General features: G+C 35.7%; 1 long non-coding RNA gene across 1 annotated transcript; it reads right to left on the minus strand.

Moving 5' to 3' along the window:
* Positions 1–2,951: 2,951 nt before the first annotated feature.
* Positions 2,952–3,345, minus strand: LOC140833439 (uncharacterized). The gene is made up of 2 exons (XR_012118480.1): positions 3,092–3,345; positions 2,952–3,010 (listed from the first exon to the last, which is right to left on the minus strand). It is a non-coding gene; the product is annotated as an uncharacterized lncRNA (long non-coding RNA).
* Between the last annotated feature and the right edge of the window lie 4,543 nt (positions 3,346–7,888).

Consider the following 7,888-nt stretch of genomic DNA (forward strand, 5'->3'; position numbering starts at 1 on the left):
CATTGAACCCCCCCCCCCCCACCCCCCCACCGCTTAACTCTTTCTCGATCCTAACAAAGTGGGTAGAGCACTCTTCATTTTTTTTATTTAAAAAAAATTATGTTAAAAAAATTAAAAAAAAAATAGAAGCAGAAGAGTGGGTCGAGCACTTCTCGACCCACTCTTCAATTTTTTAAAAAAAAATTATTTTTTTCAAAAAAAAAAATAGAAGTAGAAGAGTGGGTCGAGCTCTTCTCGACACACTCTTCCATTTTTTTAAATTTTTTTTTTAAATTTTATTTTTAAAAAATAAAAAAAAAATATAAGTAGAAGAGTGGCCCACTCTTCATTTTTTTTTATTTTAAAAATAAAATAAAAAATTAGAAAAGTGGGTTCTTATCTCTTAAAAAAAATCAAAAAAGTGGGTCGAGGTCTTCACGACCCAGCACCTCGACCCACTGGGTCGAGCTCGACCCCAGATGAAATTTTACTAATTAATTAATGAGCTAATTAATGATCTTATCTAACTAGCATATTCAACTCTCTTTTCTCGATTTAAAAAAGTCAAAATCTCTTTTATTTAATTAAATTTTAAATGAATCGTATATTTTTTATTGACCTGTATTTATAGGCCAAATACGCCGACATGTCATCCCATGTGGCAATCACATGGCAATGACATGACACTTCATTGTCCCATCGGATATTTGGATGACATAAGAAAAAAACAATAATAATGTTGTAATTTTTTTTAGTTTTGAAATAAATTTTGTAATTTTTCATCTATGATTTATATAATGATTTAATATTCAATAATAATGAAATATGATCAAAAAAATTATATTTTTTTTAAAAAATTTGAGCTGTCGTGCTACAAACATGATAAAAAAAAAATAAAAATTAAGATTTTGCTATATAATTTATAGAATATTTTTTTTATATAATTGATAAATAATTTGTTGTTTACAAAAGTAAAAATTTTATTATATTTATTTATGAATTTTAAACTTACAATTCTATCATGTTTAAATTTGTAATTATGAATTTTTTAAAACTAAAATTATTAAAATACGTGTAAAAATATCATAAAATTTGATTGGCTCATATGATTGAAAGTAATAATAATTTTAATAAATAAAATTTAAAAGTTCACAAATGTTTATTAAAGTCTTGTGAACAAGCCTACAAGAGTCAATGGAATTCTGTTTACAAATCCGTGGTATTCTATGAAACTCAATAAAAATCATCGAATCCACAAAAGTCTATCATTTTAAAAAGTCATTAAATCTTTAGATTGAATAAATAAGCAATTTTCATTTTTATGCATTGAACGTTTTATGAAATGTATGGCTAACTGATATCAGTCTCCTATATGTTCTCTCATCTAAAGGATGAGACCAGAAATCAAAATTAATATTAATCAGGAATCAGGAATGTTCAGAATATATATTCCTATCATTATGTCACAAAATTCCAGTGCTTCAATTCTGTCACGCCCCAAACCCAGGACCGCACCTGCACGACTGCACAATGGACCCTTATAGCAACCCTCTCAAATAAGAATTTAGAAGAAATAGAGAAAGAGGAGCAGAATCAGTTCTGGGATTGGTGAAGAACTCGAGGATTCCTGATGTTCAGTTTATTTATATTATTCTTCTGCATTAGACTTATGTTATTTCATAGTATATCGTGTTTTACATTCCGCCGCTGTAAAACATTATTCGACGTTGTATAAGACAATGAATTTCAATATTATGAATGAATAGACCATTTATGTTTTCTGAATCATGTACTTCTGAGACTTGTTGGTTTCGAACGTATATTTGAGAGCAAAGCCGGTGTCGACCAACCCTGATATCGAGGCGTGATAGTGGAATGGTGATTACACAAATTCTGAGCAAAACCACCTAAATTTAGAAGCATTATTTTCGAGTTAAAGGAGTGCAATTACAGTAATAGTATAATATCAAGAACAAACCCAGTTTCAGACTTCAACCGAAATTATTCAACAAATTACTGTGAGTGGGCTTTAGGTTTTAAATTATGATATTCGTGTTAAAATCGTCCATCATATATGATATGTATGAATTTCGAAATATGTATTTTGAAGCACTGAAATTTTGTGAAATAATGGTAGAAATATATATTCTGAACATTTCTGATTCCTGATTACTGTTAATTCTTATTTTTGGCCTCACCTCTTAGAGGAGATAACATAAAGGGAGACTGATATCAGTTAGCCATGCATTTCATAAAACTTTCATTGCATAAAAATGACAACTGCTTATTTCTGGAAAATATATGATTACTGTTCTGATTTATGTAGATATTACAGTGGAAAACGATTTTAAAATATGAGAGGGTTTCACCTATTTACTGAGTGACAGCCATATCACTTATTCATTCCAATCCCTCTCAGAGAAGAATTTAGAAGAAATCGAGGAAGAGAAACAAAACTAGTTCTGGGTTGGTGAAGAGCTCTAGGATTCCTGATGTTTTGTTTATTTATATTATTATGTTGCATTAGACTTCTGTTATTTCGTAGTATACCGTGTTTTACATTTTCTCCACTGTAAAATATTATTAGACGTTGTATAAAACAATGAAATTCAGTATTATGAATGAGTAGATTGGTTATGTTTTCTAAATTCTGCACTTTTGAGGCTTGTTTTTTTCGAATGTATATTTGAAAGCAACGCCGGTATCGACCAACCCTGGTCCCAGGGAGTGAGAGAACTTCAATGTCACGCCCTGGGACCGGGGTTGGTCAACACCGGCGTTGTTCTCCAATATACATTCGAAAACAACAAGCCTCAGAAGTATAGGATACAGAAAACATAACCAGTCTTTTCAGCAGATGGAATTCCAGCAGACCAAATCCAACAGCTGAATATTCAGCAGCGAAATCTAGCAGACCATGTCGACAGTCAACTACTGATTTTTCTTCAGACTTGTGGCTGATGCATTCGAAATCTTGGAAATAATGACTAATAATGGTCATTGAAAGTGCTGCTAACAGCCATATTTTTCCCTATAAACAACACATGCATCTTTGAGATAGTGTTACACAAATTCTGATCATATCACCTAAAATATTAGAGCAAGTAGCAACCTTATTTTCGAGCAGAACTCAGTAGCAAGGGAAAAACTACGTTTGTTCTTGTTGTTGGACTGCTACCTTCACAGCATCTGAAAAACACTCAACATTAGTGTGACCATGATTTCTGCATAGATACCTCTTCCAGGAGCTTGTTTCAAATAGCATAAAATGTGTTCAACAACTGCACAATGATTAGCTGTAGGAGAAGCCATATACTGAATCACAATACTGACCGAATATGAAATATCTGGACGAATCAAGGTGAGATAATTTAAAGTATGAATCAATAGACTTGTTATTTTAAACATGATACATAATAATTGTAATTTATTTTGCTTTTAAACGTATATAAAATGACTGGACAAGAAAATATCTTAAAATACAATTTTTTTTGGTGGTATACTGTAAGACATTAATTACATATTAAAAATAATAAATTTTAAAAACTTTGTACTGATATTTTATTTGAAAAAATACAATGAGTTTTGAAGTTATAAATTATTTTTAAAATTATAAGACAAACTGTGTAATCGTAACAATTGGTTAAGCGTAACTGTAACTGACGGTTCATGAACACTAATATGAACTGTTAATTAGGAAGGTTATGGTTAAACGTCGAGATTTTTTGAACCGTACGGTTATGAACCATGGTCATGTCTACTATCAAAGCATAATACCATAGTCTAAATATAAAAAGCATAAATTTTTTTTTTTATTACAACGTTAATACATGTATGTATATCACCAATTTATCACTAAAATAACGTGTCAATTACATACAATAACTACACTCACCAAAAATTCAACGAGACCTACCCTACGTACTAATTGTTGGCATCATTCAATAAGTTTACGTATTCGATTACGTCTAATGACAAGGACTTGTATGTATATATTCTACAACAGTGGATCATATCCGTTGGATTACATCTAATCATGACTTGGACTTCTCTTTTCGTTCCATCTTTATTCACGGATTGCACGTTAATTTTGTTGCTCTCCATCATTGTTTTCGAGTGTCCTCTATTTCAATTATTTAGCAATCAACTTTGGTCCCTAGGCAGTTTCTGGGGATTTGCCACGTATCATAATGGAGGCCACCTCCCTTCGGTTTTATTAATTATTAATTAAGGTTGACGTGGATGCGTCGGTATTAGATTCGTTGGATCATTTTGCGGTGGATATTGTGGGACGTGGTAGATAAGATCTTATCTATGTGGACAATACTGTCACGCCCCGAGACCGGGGTTAGACACCGGCGTCGCTCATCAATCACAAAATCGAAAAACGACAAGCCTCGTAGCACAGTATAAACCGAAACCAGTTTATTTCATAAATTCGTCAAAAAATAATCATTGTCTTTACAACGGAATAAATTGAATAAATTGCGGAAGCGTTTACAATTAAAATAAACCTACTAAAATTTTAAATCTTGCAGCATAATTCTCGCTATTTAAATAATTTCACCAGCCCCAAAACTGGTTCGACTCTTCTTCCTCGACCTGTTCCTCTGATTTATCTTCGGATTTATCTGGGAAGGTTGTAAGGGGTGAGTATTTGGGGAAATACTCAGCAAGTGGGGGCCGTTCGAGTACATAACAACATGCATAAAATTCGAAATACATACACACACACACCATGCATATTTTGACTCATACCACGTTCGTATTCTTGACCTGACACTGAGATTCCTCTACTTTCAATGGTTTACTGACGTCAGTCCCTAATTTTTATTCCTCTAAGGGGGCGAGGCCGAATCGGTTATATCCCCACCGTATGAGGGTCATGTCATAGTTGGGATTCCCTCCCATATCCAGTTGGATCCTCACAGTGTCAACATAAAACTTATGCACAAATCATAACCAGAAGGGGTAGAAAAGAGTTGTACTCGACCGAAATTTAATAAAACCGAAAATTACATGCACCGAAATACATGCACCGAAAAATACAACAATTTAAAACAAGCTCACTTACCTTAAATTCTTGAAGAAAATAAACGTGGAAAGCTCCGGTGGCTGGACTGCGGCAGCGCTTCGCTGTGCTCGAAAAATATCCTAAGGAACTAGAGGCACAATTCTCGAAAATATGAGGTGTAAAATGGTGTGAATTTTCGAGATCCATGCCATCCTATTTATAGGGGTTGGCTGCTATCCTGATCGTGTATCAAATCTTGTTGATTCTGAATCAAATCTTTATCTAAAATCGTGATCAAATCTACCTTTATTCTTTATCCTAAATTTCGAAATTTATAATTATATACAAGCTAATTTTCGAAATTAAGCCTTTCCCAGTCCGTGAAATTTCGACTTTTGTGTCTAATTCCCAATACTCGGTAGATTTTTGACTTCCTAAAATAATAAAAATTATATTTCTAAAATCCCACAAATTTGCTTACTTAAATCCCAAATTTAGTGGTATTTTTCTACAACTCAAATTTTGATTATTCTCCTAAAATCCCGGTAGTTAAACTTTTAAATTTTTCCCAAGGCTGCATTTTATCGTGTAGATTTTTCCCTCTATCTACTATTTTCGAAAATCACTTAATATTCTCCCCTATTATTTTCAAAAATCCCTTGACAAATCCTCAAGATTTTTTTTTTTGGTTCCAAGATTAAGTCATCTTCTTGTTTAAATCTTTATCCGGTAAAATTCTATCTATCTCAAATTCTGAAACAAATACACACGATATTATTCTTGAATTCCAAAAATCACAAATCCTGAAAATCTCGAAAATCTTGATACAAAATATTATTATGATAAAAAAAAATCGAGATTTTACATCCCTCCCTCCTTATGGGAAGTTTCGTCCTAGAAACTTGGGTTGGCTTGGTCTGAGAAAAGATACGGGTATTGGTTCCTCATATTTTCTTCTAGCTCCCACGTGGCTTCTCTTTCAGTGTGGTTAGACCATTGCACCTTGACGTATGGAATGACTCGTCGCCTTAGTACTTGGTCCTTGGAATCCACAATTCTGATGGGAACTTCTTCGTACTTCAGCTCTTCTCCCAAGTTACTTTCGATTACGAGTGGCTCTACTTCCAACACGTGGCTTGGATCTGAGATGTATTTCCGTAGTTGGGACACGTGGAACACATTATGAACTCTAGACATGTTCGGCGGCAGCGCCAATCTGTATGCTAGTGTGCCCACTTTCTCCAAAATTTCAAAGGGTCACACATAGCGAGGGTTCAGCTTCCCAGTTTTACTGAATCGGACAACTCCTTTCATAGGCGAGACCTTTACGTAGGCCTTGTCACCAACGTTGAATTCCACTGGCCTTCTTTTTAGGTCGGCCCAGCTGTTTTGTCTGTCTTGAGCTGCCTTGAGTTTCTCTCGGACCACTGTAACCTTGTCTACTGTCATCTGTACGAGATCGGGTCCTACCACTGTCTTTTCTCCCACTTCATCCCAATATAAGGGTGATCGACATTTCCTTCCATACAGAGCTTCATATGGAGCCATCCCGATGCTGCTGTGATAGCTGTTATTATAAGCAAATTCGATCAATGGTAGATGAGTGCTCCAATTGCTACTGAATTCTAGGGCGCAGGCTCGCAGCATGTCTTCCAAGGTTTGTATTGTTCTCTCGGTTTGGCCATCGGTTTGAGGGTGATAGGCCGTACTGAGAGTAATTTTCGTTCCCATGGCCCCTTGGAAGCTTTTCCAAAAACGTGAGACAAACCTTGGGTCTCTATCAGATAGGATGCTAACTGGTACTCCATGCAGTCGTACAATATTGTCCATATACAGTGTAGCTAACTTGTCCAGATTGTAGTTCATACGGACGGGTAGGAAGTGTGCAGATTTTGTAAGTCTATCTACAATTACTCATATTCCGTCTTGACCTTGCCTCGACTTTGGTAATCCTACCACAAAGTCCATGGAGATGTGCTCCCATTTCCACTCGGGTATCTCCAAAGGTTGCAATAATCCTCCAGGTCGCTGGTGCTCTGCTTTGACCTGTTGACACACTTGGCATTTTGAGACAAATTCTGCCACATCTCTTTTCATTCCATTCCACCAAAAATTACCCTTAAGGTCTCTGTACATTTTTGTACTTCCTGGATGGACTGAAAATTTGGACTTGTGTGCTTCTGATAATATTTCTTGGCGGAGGTTATCGCTGTCTGGTACCCACAGTCGTCCTTTCATCCAAACGACTCCCTTGTCATCAATTTGCAAATCTTGATACTTCCCGCTTTCGACTTGTTCCTTAAGTTTCTTTAGCTCGGGGTCTCGGTCCTGATTTAACTTGACGGTCTCTTGCAGACATGGCCGAGCGGAGAGTGAAGCTAGAGTGATCTTGCCTCCATTTTTCCGACTCAGAGCATCGGCCACTTTGTTCGCTTTACCTGGATGGTAACTTATTATAGTCAAGTCGTAATCCTTCAGTAGTTCGATCCATCGCCTTTGCCTCATGTTTAGTTCTTTTTGGGTGAACAAGTACTTGAGGCTTTGGTGATCCGTGAAAATTTCACACTTGGCGCCATAGAGGTAGTGCCTCCAAATTTTTAAGGCAAATACAACTGCTGCTAGCTCCAGATCATGCGTAGGGTAGTTCTGCTCGTGCGATTTCAACTGCCTTGATGCGTAGGCTATTACTCTTCCCTCTTGTATGAGTACGCATCCCAAACCTTCCTTAGATGCGTCGACTGTAGATGGTGAATTCCTTATCTTCAGTGGGTAAGATTAGTACTGGCGTGGATGCGAGCTTTTCTTTTAACGACTGAAAACTTTTCTCGCAACCTTCGTCCCAGACGAACTTGGAATTCTTCTGAGTGAATTTAGTCAGTGGTATGTCGATTGAGG

The sequence above is a fragment of the Primulina eburnea genome, chromosome 6, assembly GCF_022965805.1.
Source record: "Primulina eburnea isolate SZY01 chromosome 6, ASM2296580v1, whole genome shotgun sequence".
Taxonomy (NCBI): domain Eukaryota; kingdom Viridiplantae; phylum Streptophyta; class Magnoliopsida; order Lamiales; family Gesneriaceae; genus Primulina; species Primulina eburnea.